Here is an 8,786-nt window from a genome sequence, read left to right as displayed (position 1 = left end):
GGACCATATTTAGCGCAAAGAAAGAACAAGGGCAATTGATTTTTATGAGCTAAGAATGTATAAACACTCGTTCGCATTTTAGCATTTTTGCTCCTTTCTTTTGTTAGTTCCACACAACAGAATTTTTGTATAATTTAGCCAAAGCTTTAGAAATTAAAAAAGAACATCTTCTATATGTGATTGTGCGTATTTTCTATTAAAAATAAATTAAATTTAAGCCTAATATTTTTTCCCGGAAATCCAGGCAGGAGGGGGGTCTTTTGTCTTGGAAATCCAGACAGGAGGGGGGGTCTTGGGCTTCAGGAAATCCAGGAATCCCATCCGTCGGGGGGGGGGGGGGGAGGGGAGTGTGTATTTTTCTGGAATAACCTATTTGCATTAATGTGTATAACAAAATTTAAAAAACCATACAGCAGGCTTTTAGGCGAGGAGACCTCAGGAAACCACCAGGCTTATAGGAGAGGCCACCTCGACATCACAATATTAAACAAAATGAGGGCTGCGAACGAGTGTGGCAGGAACTAACTGAGAAACTATTTAAATAAAATTTCTAGCACTTTGTTCTTAAACATAGGCAGGAAGACAGTTCCAGAGCCTAGGTCCTTGGTAAAGAATTGTCAATTTCTTAATGTTCGTGCAACAGGAATGCACACGATAATTACTGGCTGTTCTTGTGTCATATTTATGGATTTGACTGTTTGTCATAAACAGATTGAAGAAAAGTGGAGGCAGCAGATTATTGTCGTAGCAGAACATGAATTTAGCAATATCGAGGGTATTGATTTGGAAGATGTCTAAAATTTTTAGTTTGGAAAAAGAGGAGCAGTATGTGCTCGGTATTCTAAATTTGTAACAGCTCGCAGTGCCTGCTTTTGTAGATAATAAACTCTGTTTAAATTAGATACGTAAGTGGAGGACCATGTAGAGTTAAAATAAGTGATATATGGATAAATTAATGTATAGTACAGCATGAGTTTGGTCTTTCAGGATAAGTAGAAATGTGTCCTGGATAAAATACCAACTGATTTAGTGATTTATTTATAGACAAAGTTTATGTGATATCCCTTACCAAATCTACATATATGTGACATATAACTGTTACATATGTATGCAGCATATGTGTGACATATATTTTGCATGTATGTTAAATATATGTTGCATGGCTGTGACATATATGCAACATATATGTCAGATGTAGGTATTTGGGACTTGTGGGCAGCTATGTTACGTATATGTAACATATATGTGTATAATGTTACATATATGTAACATATATGTGTAAGTTATGCGAAATATATATTACATGTATGTTACATATATGTCACATGTATGTCACATGTACATGTATTTCTGCTTACATGCATGCAGCTATATATTTTGCACAATGATAACTGCATGCAAATAGCAATTAATTGAAATCATATCAACTGACAGGTTCAAATTAACTCACCTTTTGCTACTGGAATTGCAACTTTGACAACTTAAAAGATTAATTGCACACAATGTTTTTGCCTCAAACAAGTAAATGCATGGCTTTTATTTAATTGAGATTACATACCAAAATGACTTACTGTTACAATTTGCAATAAAAGCTGACATCAACAAATTGTTATATAATCATAATAATAATTACACTTCGAAAATGATATGGCAAATGGACAAATTAGGCATGCCTAAATTATATAATGCAAACATCCTTCTTCAAATAACTGGCAGATTATTCATAAATTATGCATTCATCTTAGTGGCCTAAGACACAATTCAATTCATCAACACTGATAAAATTTTAAAACTTGCAATTAATTCTAAACATTATAAAAGGACAGTAACAATCAAGAGGCTAATTCCAAATTACCTTTAGCCTCTTTCTCAACCAAGCAAGTGTTATTGCCCATGCATGCATGCATTATATGAAATTAGAATTCATTCATGTGCAAGTTAAACTCATTTTCATATGAATGGTTGTGGAACAGGCCTCTCTTTCACAGAGAGGCTTAAGACAACTTAAGGCTATTCATAAGCATACACACTGAGTCATTTAAAAAGATTTTGCCAGATCAGGGCTGTTAGCTCTCCTGTATTTTTCTTTTTGACACTCCTCGTCTTGATGCCGTACATTTGTCTTGTATTGCTTTGCTCACTATGGACACTTTTGAGTCTGCAAACTGGGACTGTACAAATGCTGTGGAGTGAAGAGCAAGATGTCAATAATAAAAAACAAAACCCTATGCTTTGCAGAACAATTTAGATAATTGATGACTGGTGACGGGTCCAATTACAAAAACCCAGTGTCCAGGGTTATAACTGTACATTTTTTTATATTTCTAATCTATGCTGCTTTATACACTGATCAAATTAAATTGAACTATTACACAAATTTAGTGACTGCAGTCCTTGTTGTACATGCATGTAAATGTATGTGAGTCAAGTACATGCATGTGTGTATTGTTTTGAAGGTTTTCATAAATGGTTATAGAGTACAGTTAAAAAATGAAGTTATATGTAGTCCTTCATTTTACTGTAATGTTATTTATCATGCATATTGAATATCGATAGTACCTGTAATGGCTCCCACTATTTTGGGGCACAGTTGCTGGTAGCCACAGTGCCCTCCTCCTTTCAAGTTCGAAATACTCAGTTTTTCTTTGTCAAACATGACGTCCAATAAATAGGATGTCATCGTTCCTATGGTTTTCCCCTCTGCCAAGGCATTGAAGCGTTGGGAGTGGTTCCAAAAGATGCCGCTCCCAACCGTCATCTCTTCCATCTACATGTTAGTAGAGAAAACAGTTTGAATGAGAATATTATTTTATTGCTGTTGGTCAAATCATACAATGATATAGATCGAGGTTAATGATCTAGCCTAGATTTCACTAAGAATTCCTCATGTAGTATTTCAATATGCCAAACCTTATCTTCAGAAAAGAAATCATCTGAGGTTAGAAAGATGGCTGCATATTCAAATATGTTTATGTCCAATTGCATTGTTCTGATATTACAGCAACAAATCTATGACCACACGACAACTAGACCATGCAATGTAATGTAACTGAAAGTAACTGAGTCCCTTTGTGAAAGCAAGGTTTTTTTGTGGCCATGTGATGTGAGGGATCATAGAGACCACTGTAAACAGAATAACATTATTTTGAAAAGTACATGATCAGTAAGCACATTACTGCATGTAAAATGGTTTAATACTTCTCTTCTTTCTTTGAACAAGTGAGGAGAGTGGAGAGTGCAGTGTTGGATGAAACATATTCAACAAAAATAGCTGTTTTGATTAAATGACATTATCTTGTACATGCATGTAGTAAGGATTCATTTTGGTCATCAATGTTGCAGTGACATATTACGTATTATGTTACTGCTGATTTTCTATTACAGTATATATGTATCATATTTGCAAGCGTACCTTGTATTTCACGGCTAAAACTGGAGAAATCACCCCAGCAAGAGGTTTCTTGTCACTTTCAGTCAGTAAACTTGACTCTGAAATATTAAACAAAGCAAATTTACAATAACCTATTGACATGAATTGGCAGGCAATGAACCATGGCTGTACAGACATGACATAACATGCATCTTTATAGAGAATTTACTAATTGTGTTTTCTGTGGTTGTATAAACAAGTTAGTACCTAGTACCTAGCTTGGCAAATAAATCACCTGATTTTGAGGGGACATGGCAAGGAAGCCTCTAATCTAAATGGATCGAGGGTTACTATCTTCTATCTAATTAATCCCTGAAGCAGAAGCAGCATTCTGAATCTGCTTCTGTGTAGGATAGAGTGAATCCCTGAATTTTGACAAACTGGAAAGTGACTGGAAACTGACAAACTGGAAAGACAAGGGTGTTATGATCATTTCTATATAGTTGTTAAACGTTAAAAAAATCAGAGATCTGTATGATAATGACAGGAATTCTTACCATTTAATTTTCTTTGGAGTTCTTCTACTTTGTATTTCATTTTTTTAATCTCTTCTCTCAAGAAAATGCTCTCTTGGCAGCCACAGGAGCGGGGAAGTTGACCTGTAAATAGGCAAATTGAGGGAAACTGTCTTTAAATAAAATCAATGAAATCAGGTACTTGCCTTTCAACGTGCATGCATGCTCAATAAATAATGTACCATTATTATTATTGTTGTTCACAGTGGGAAAATTATTTACTCCTGAATATAAATAGATGAGGTTATTACAGTAACATTTTTTTTGTCAAAATTAATTTGAAACTTCTCTCTCTATTTTGACAGAGCAATTATAAGGTAGGTGCAGTTTGGGCAGAGATAATCGTTTAACTCGTGTTTGACATTTCAATTTACTAGGACTGTGAACAGCCTAACAAATTCACCTTGTTTTTTCTTAGAAGAAGCATCTGAGGCTGGTCTTTTTCTTGATGGTGTGCTTGAAGAACTTGCACCTGTAGATAGAAAAAGATAAACAATCAATGTCATTTTTTATTGTTTAGAGTTCTTTCTCAGTGGAAATGCATGAAAGCTGATTGTGGTGCGAATTATACACTTTCAATAGAATCATTCCAAAATTTCTCTCTGCTGCTGCTTTCACAGATCAGTTATAGGTTCTTGAAGGCACAGTTTTCTGGACAACTTGAAACACAAATTTGGAGTTAAAATCCGTATAATCTATACTATCAAATCCATAAAGTAATCTGCTTCAAATTGGTTCAAAACAGGTAATATCCAGGACTGAAAATTTGACTTACCCTTTTGAAAAAGCTCCTTCAGAGGTGAACTGTGTAGTTCATCTGAGACTGTTTCATCTTCATCATCAGAAGTAGCATAGTAATCATCTACATGTACCAAGGAGCAGTCGTCATGTTGATTCCTTGGCAGGCTACAGATACTTTCCACATCGGAAGTATCATCATTTGAAAGCACTTCCTGGGAATGTACCTCAGAAGTAGCAATCTCAAGGCTTTTTCTCCATTGTGCGCCTTTAGTAGCTTTTTTATTCACAGCCTTTTTTCCTCTAGCATCACTGCTTATGTCTGTTGTCTTCACTCGTTTCTCTTCTCTGTCGTTTTCAGACTGCACCTCATGGACTGAATTTCAAAAGTGCTGAGTCAATGTTTTGGTTTGCCTTTTCTTTATTATTTGTTTCAATGGGGGTGTCTGCGTGTATATCTTGACATTGCTGTAATTCTCTGATATAGGCTATTTGAGCTATGCTTCTTCTTGTTACAGTAAGGGAGCATTATTTGGTCTCTCAGTATTGATTCTTATTTTTCTATTTTGTTTAACCACATATATATATATCTATATATGTACTCTTATGTCCAAATTATTGTCAATTAAACTGGAGCCATTTCCAGTCTGCTTTATTAGTGATAATTGAAAGTGTTAACTAGTTTTACCTTTTTTTTTCCTTTTTTGGGATTCCTTGGTCCTAGTTTGGTTAGGGACTGCAGTTCTGGAGGCTGGTAGCTTATATGTATGCCTTGCTTTGTCTTTGTTGAATTGAGAGGGGTAGTCCTTGTCTTGCTGACCATGCACAGCTCTGTCCTCTGAAACATCCTCATAAGGAAGTTCCTCCTGGGAACACATCCCAGAGTTAGCACTTGGTTTGGGAACTTTGTAACCTTCAAACTGTTTGGCTTGCTCAAGCCTTCTCTTGAGCAGTGCATCCTTTGTTGCCTTTGCATTCACAGCTTTTTTAGCCTTAGCCTCTTTCCTCATCTCACTTTGCTTCTTCTTCTGTTGCTCTTCCTCACTCCTGGACTGGACCTCTTGAACTGAGTTTCACAAGAGCATTAAACAACATAACAATAAGGTCAGGTACTATATTCACAATAACAACAATTATATTAAATGTTTATTGTTTGTTGTAAAAAAGACTGCTAGGAGTGTTCCCAAGGGTGTCTATATTAGAGAGAGATAGTGTCTACTGTACATGTATGTAAAGAATTGTAATTGACAAAAACAAGAAGAAAACTGTGATGCGCAAAGTTTGTTTGATAGAGAAAACTAGTAAATATTTATTATTGTGCATGTAAACTTCCATATGTTTTGAGGCTGCTGCCCCATCATCAGTGGTCCACTGATAAAGAGGCAGCAGCCTCAAAACATATGGAAGTTTAGGTACTTTTCACCCAATAATTGTTAGTGAAAGCCTTGAAACAAAGTTACATGTATAGTGTTTAAGGAAGTCTTTAGATCTACCTGGCGTTTTTCTTTTCTTGGCCGATTCCTTGGTTCCTGCTGTTTTACTGGCTGTAGTTCTGGATTTCTGATTTTCCCCTTTTGGCTTACTCTGCATAATTCTTAAATATTCAAGATCTAAAACATTATAGGGATACAAGGCTGCTGCCTAACGGGCGCCCGGTCGCCTGGGGCGCCCTGGTTGCGGGCGTGGGTGACCAAAGTTTAGTACAAGGAGCCCGAACGGGCGCCTAACATCACAAAAGCAATTGACCCCAACTTTCTTGTAAATTACATTCCTGTAGCTGGACATAACACAGTGAAAGTTTTGATGTATATGACGAGTGTGTCAACGCGGGAAACGTGCACAAATAGCCAAACGATTTCAACATAACGATGTCTTAACGACTTTACGTTGAATCGAAGCAATTTATTGCGTGAAGACTGGGTCCAAGATGTGATTTCCAAATATGGGATTGGGATATTATGGGCTGTCAGTTGAACATCGAAATTCGCGTGGTATCAGTGGATCTCAGACCTACCTATTTGAATGTCGGTCGTTTCGTAGGATGGGCTGGTATCTTAAAATTAATTTTGGGCTCCTAAAAGTATGACTTGGGCTCCCACCTGTCAATTTTGGGAGCCCGAAGGGCTCCCTGAAATTTTCCTTAGGCAGCAGCCTTGGGGATAGAATGAATTATGAATGCAAAGGAATGCTCTTAATCAAAACCAAGAAAACCTTCAACAGACACGGATGCCACTTTTTATTGGCTGTTCAGAAACAATAAAAATTACTATTTAATTGAACCACAATCAGTGGAATGGGCCAATAATTTGAAGTAAGTTCATAAGGCTGTTTATGCCGTCCCTGTAGAATGTGTTTTTAATCTAATAATTATTAAAAATGGGAATCAAAATATACGATGTTTGTTGAAATGGTCTCACCTCCAATGTCCACAATAAAGGCAGGATACCATTCTTTGTGTTTGGCATCCTTCCAGAGGGCCTCACATGATGCACCCCTCACTATATCATCACAGTCCCTAATTTCCCCATGACTAACAATCGCCTTAACGTTGTCTTCTTTAAAGACAACAAGGTAGTGGTCTAAAAATATATGAAAGGCCCATATTTAGCAATTATTGTGCTTGATTTTCGATGGTATATATAAGTCTATAGTGTGGCAGTAGGTTAAGTTCAGCTTATAGATCCACCATATTCATAAATGGCTGCCAATTTAAACTTCTTCTGTATGAATTTAAATTAGCCCAACTAACCTCGAGCGTTTGAGAGTAAAAATTCTTTTGAGCTATCAACTCAAAAAAAAGGTTAGTTGGGCTATAAATTTTAATATTCCCACAATAATTTTTAATTAATTTTTGGCAGCCATCTATGCATATATAAGGTCTATACTGGAATTAACTGGGTCCAGGAATTCTGGGAAACTGGATGGAATGCAGTATGTTGCAAACAAAAGATGACAACCTGAGGCTATAGCTCGATCGTTTTTCGAAGGCCCAAAAACTTTTCACACCAGCTAGGAAAGCCATCTAACAGAAACTTAAACCTGCCAAGCTGTTTTATTCACATATTCTTAATATGAACAAAGATTCCCTTTACATGAGAATTAAGTTTCAGGCGTATACATGTATAATATACGCCTGAAACTTAATTCTCATGTAAAGGGAATCTTTGTTCATATATGCAACTTTATGTTTGTTTAGATATAGATTAACGAAAAATGGCTCTTTAAACTACGCAATTATTGTGAATAAAAAGATTTTACAAGCGTTTCATACTCGTATTAAATATAATGTCATGGATATTATCGCCATGGCCGATGGGAGAGATCGAGATTAAAGAGTGAAACGAACATTAATTTATTTTAAAGCCAAAACGAACAATATATCTTATGTACATCAAAGGTGACATTTACTTCCTTTTCCAAAAAGTATTTTAGACGTTGGGAACTGACATGTTTGCGAAACGACCGGGGATCGAGTCGGAGGAGGATCGAGTGCGTTCATTAAAGTTGGGCAATGTCGACCAGGAACGACTCAGTATACTGATCAGTTTGTTCAAAAATTTTACTACAGTGCGACAAAAACGCTATTAAATGTGGTTTTTATCCCTGAATACCGAGGAGAGAAACTGGTTTCAGCAAAGAGTGCTAATCGCTGCACATGATCCTTCCCGTCGCCTCGTGATATTAATTGTTATTGTTACATATTATTCAAAATACGTTTAGGAAGAGAAATGATACCGAAGAGATGCACTACTAAGCTGCTTGCTGTTAAGAAAGCGAAATAGTAAACTTAAAGTTCATACTATAAAGCTTTATTAGTTACCGTTAGCCCGCCGGTATGCACTTCGCCCACATTGTATGGCATAAATCCCGCCGGGCATGTTCATTTCACTTAATTGTTATGGAATTAAACTGTGCATGACTTACCAAGGTCGTCAGTGAAGCGAGAAGGCGTCTTTGTTTCTCTCATAGTAGCTAGGAGTCGTCAATTAACCCGGAAAACAATATTGAAATTGATGAAGCTGAAATTACGAGTAGATACTCAAAGACTCTCAAAAACTCAAAGCATTGTCAACAGTTCACAATATTCCCGCTCTTTTCTGATC

The sequence above is a fragment of the Montipora capricornis genome, chromosome 6 (genome assembly GCF_036669925.1).
Source record: "Montipora capricornis isolate CH-2021 chromosome 6, ASM3666992v2, whole genome shotgun sequence".
In the NCBI taxonomy this organism is placed as follows: Eukaryota; Metazoa; Cnidaria; class Anthozoa; order Scleractinia; family Acroporidae; genus Montipora; species Montipora capricornis.
Note: the sequence above shows the minus strand (reverse complement) of the source record.